Source organism: Gossypium hirsutum, chromosome D01 (assembly GCF_007990345.1).
Source record: "Gossypium hirsutum isolate 1008001.06 chromosome D01, Gossypium_hirsutum_v2.1, whole genome shotgun sequence".
Taxonomy (NCBI): domain Eukaryota; kingdom Viridiplantae; phylum Streptophyta; class Magnoliopsida; order Malvales; family Malvaceae; genus Gossypium; species Gossypium hirsutum.
This window is the reverse complement of record NC_053437.1, coordinates 16407625-16411820: the sequence shown is the minus strand read 5'-3', so window position 1 is coordinate 16411820 and position 4196 is coordinate 16407625. Positions and strand designations below refer to the sequence as shown.

General features: G+C 39.1%; 1 non-coding gene across 1 annotated transcript; it reads left to right on the top strand.

Moving 5' to 3' along the window:
* Window positions 1-3175: 3175 nt before the first annotated feature.
* Window positions 3176-3282, top strand: LOC121214100 (small nucleolar RNA R71). Its single transcript, XR_005909687.1, has one exon. It is a non-coding gene; the product is annotated as a small nucleolar RNA R71 (small nucleolar RNA).
* Window positions 3283-4196: the final 914 nt, after the last annotated feature.

Sequence of the window (4196 nt, the reverse complement as noted above, 5' to 3'; positions counted from 1 at the left end):
CAAACACAATAGCAAGTAACTCTTTTTCTATTACCGTATAATTTAGTTGAGCTCCTGTTAGGGTTCGACTTGCGTAGTAGATAGGATGAAAAACTTTGTTCCTTCGCTGGCCCAAGACAGCTCCAATTGTGAAGTTACTCACGTCATACATCAATTCGAATGGCAAATCCCAGTCTGGTGTTACGATTATGGGTGTCATGACTAATCGACTCTTCAAATCGTTGAAGGCTTTTAAGCATTCCTCATCAAACTTGAATATAGAGTCCTTCTCTAATAATTTGCATAAGGGTTTAGTAACTTTGGAAAAGTCTTTGATAAATCTTTGATAAAAACCGGCATGGCCCAAAAAGCTCCTAACACCCTTTACAATTGTTGGAGGTAGGAGTTTCTCAATAACGTCTACCTTTGCTTTGTCTACCTCAATCCCATGTCTTTTTATCCGATGCCCTGGAACGACTCCTTCTCGTACCATAAAATGACACTTTTTCCAGTTAAGTACGAGATTTGTTTCTTCGCATCGCCTTAGTACCTTAGTTAGATTGGCTAAGCAATCATCGTAAGTACCTCCGAATACTGAAAAATCGTCCATAAAAACTTCCAAATATTTCTCAACCATGTCAGTAAAAATAGACATCATACATCTTTGAACTGTAGCAGGTGCATTACATAAACCAAATGACATGCGTCTAAATGCAAACGTACCGTACAAGCAGGTGAATGTCGTTTTGTGTTGATCTTCTAGTGCTACTATAATCTGATTATACCCTGAGTATCCATCAAGAAAATAGTTGCAATCTCGTCCTACAAGTCTATCCAGTATCTGGCCCAAGAACGGCAAAGGAAAGTGATCTTTTCTAGTCGCCTTGTTCAGCTTCCTGTAATCGATGCAGATTCTCCATCCTGTAACCGTTCTAATCGGTATCAACTCGTTGTTCTCATTCTCTACGACCGTGATACCTCTTTTTTTTGGCACGCACTGGACCGGGCTTACCCATGACCTGTCTGAGATGGGATAGATGATACCCGCATCTAACCACTTGATGATCTTTTTTTTTACTACATCATTCATGATGGGGTTCAGTCTCTTTTGTCCATCGATCGTCCCTTTTTTGCCGTCTTCTAGGATAATCTTGTGCATGCATACAGATGAACTAATACCGCGAATATCGACTATGGTCCATCCGATGTCCTTCTTGAATTCTTTCAGAACTACGATAAGTTTCTCTTCTTGCTTAGTGGTCAATTCTGCTGAAACAATCAAAGGCAGAGTAGAAGCGTTACCTAAATAAACGTATTTTAAATGAGAAGCATTACCTTGAGTTCTAATTTAGGTGGCTCCTCCATCGACGCTTTTGGTTGATAATAGTCCCTCTTTTCTAACTCTAAATATTCAAAACGGGATTGCGGATTAGATTCCCTTTATAAGCTTTTAGCAAAGCTAAGTATTCATCATCCTCTTCATCATTTGGAGGATCCGATGTCAAAATTCTTTCTAGTGGGTCTTCAACACAGTTGAGTTTCTTCTCCACTATTAAATCCTCTAAATCGAACACTGCAGAGCAATCATCTGTTGTGTAAGGAAATCACATAGACTTAAAGACATTAAATGTTACCTGATCATCCTGAACACGCGTAGTGAGCTAGCCCTTCTGCACATCAATAAGGGTCCTTCCAATTGCTAGGAATGACCTTCCTAGGATGATTGGTACTTCTTTGTCTGCTTCAAAATCTAGAATTACAAAGTTAGTAGGAAAGATAAACTTATCGACACGTACCAATATGTCCTCGATTTTTCCTTCTGGATGTGCTAAGGATCGATTTGCTAGTTAAAGCGTAACTGTAGTTGGTCTAAATTCTCCTATCCCCAGCTTCCTAAATATTGACATAGGCATCAGCTTGATACTTGCACCTAAGTCACATAATGCATTACCACAATATGTTGCTCTAATGTTGCACGGTATGGTAAAACATCTAGGATCCTTCAATTTTGGGGTAGTTTGTCTTAAAGATATGCATTGCATTCCTTCGTCAGAGCTACCGTATCACATTCTCCAAGTCTTCGTTTCTTAGACAAGATATCTTTCATAAACTTGACGTAGTTCAGCATTTGCTCAAGTGCTTCAACCAACGGGATGTTGATGTGAAGTTTCTTGAATACGTCAAGGAACTTCTTGAATTGAATCTCCTGCTTTTGTTTATGAAGTCTTTGAGGGTAGGGTGGTGATGGTTTCATTACTAGGACTGATTCTGGGTTATTCATCTTTGGCAGTAATTCTGCATCTAGCGACGTTAGTTTATTAGAATTAGCTGGTCCTGAGGTTACTTTGTCAAGTTTTGCAGATTCTGGTTCTCGTGAAACTGGAATTTCAACACTTGGATAGTGTTGACCTCTACTTTCTTTTCGCTCCTCAATGTTAATGTTTTACAATGTTCCTTCCCCAGATTTCTTGGATTCTCCATGTCACTAGGTAGAGCACCTTGTGGTTGGTTCCTGAGTTCAGTAGTAAGCTAGCCCACTTGATTTTCCAAATTCCTTAGAGTGGCGTCGTTTTTCGCCATGTATGCCTTCAATAGATTCTATAAGCTATTGGATGGTTCCACTTGGGTTGGTTTTTGGACTTGTTAGGGGAAACTAGGCGGCTGAGTTAGTCTAGGTTGGGCGTAAGTGTTATTGGTTCCAGCCCCTTGATTTCCCCAGGAAAAATTTGGGTGATTTCGTCACGATGAGTTATAAAAGTTAGATTGTAGTCATTGCCTCCCTCGGTTTTGGTTTTGGTTACCCATGTAATATACGAATTTGGGGTTCGATGGACATTCTTGAAACAAATGTCCTTCCCCATAATACACACATGTTATATTCTCAACTTGGTTAGGTGGTTGGGCTACAAAACTGTTAAACCCATTAGTGGTAAGATTCTTAAGCATTGAGGATATTGAAGATACCTGAGATGCGAGTGAAGTGAGAGCGTCCACTTCATGTATTCCAGCGACTTGTCTTTCTGACGCTGCTCGATTGGTTGGCCATTGATAATTGTTACTAGCAATCCTCTCAATAATTTTATAAGACTCATTATAAGACTTAGAAAGGAGAGAACCATTAGCAGAGGCGTCCACTACCATCCTCGTGTAAGCGTTAAGACCATTATAGAATGTCTCAAATTGAATGCAATGTGGGATTCCATGATGACGACACTTTTGTAATAACTCTTTGTACCTTTCCCATGCCTCATACAAGGACTCATCATCCATTTGTTGGAAGGTAGTGATCTCATTCCTCAACTTGGCATTCTTACTCGGCGGAAAAATTTTATGAGGAATCTCTCGGCTAACTCTTGCCATGTAGAAATGGATTTTGGTGGCAATGAGTTCAACCAGGCACGAGCTCTGTCCCTTAGTGAATATGGGAACAGCTTCAGTCATAATGCATCTTCGGGTACTCTGACTAACTTGAAAAAATTGCTCACTTCCATAAATAGTCTTAAGTGAAGATGAGGAGCTTCAGTAGGCATTCTATTGAATTAGCCCACAGTCCGAAGCATCTGAAACATGACTGGCTTCAGCTCGAATTGTTGTGCCTCGAGTTCGGGTCTCTTAATACCCAGATTAAAATCGTTAAATACTGGCACAGCATACTATCGTAAATCTCTATCCCTATCATCAGTAATAAGGATAGGATTCTGAGCAAGGTTTGTTCCGTTTCCTTGATTCATATTCTCAAAGTTTATCTCTTCGGTCCTTCTCTGGTTTGCTTGTCTTCTTCGCTGTCGAAAGGTTCGTTCTATTTTAGGGTCCACATGGAGTAAGTCGATAATCTGGTCAATACTTATAAACACCTGAGATAATCACAGAAAGATTAAGTAAGTAAAGATTTAAACAGAAAAATAAATAAACCAAAATGTAAAAACAGATTCACAAATAATAGCTTTTAAAAAAAAGCAGTCCCCGGCAATGACGCCAAAAACTTGGAACGACGAAAATGTGCAAGTGTACACAATCGCAACAAGTAATAAAGTGACAAGTAATTGTCGAGTTATCGTACCCACGGGGACTGTAAAAGAATTATTAATGAAAGTAGGTTTAAACACTTTGGTGAAAGAAAAATATTTGGATTTGGGAAATGATTAAAAACTATAAAACAAAGTAAAGTAAAATAAAGTTCTAATGCACGATTTCAAAAGCTGATTTTAATCAAGATG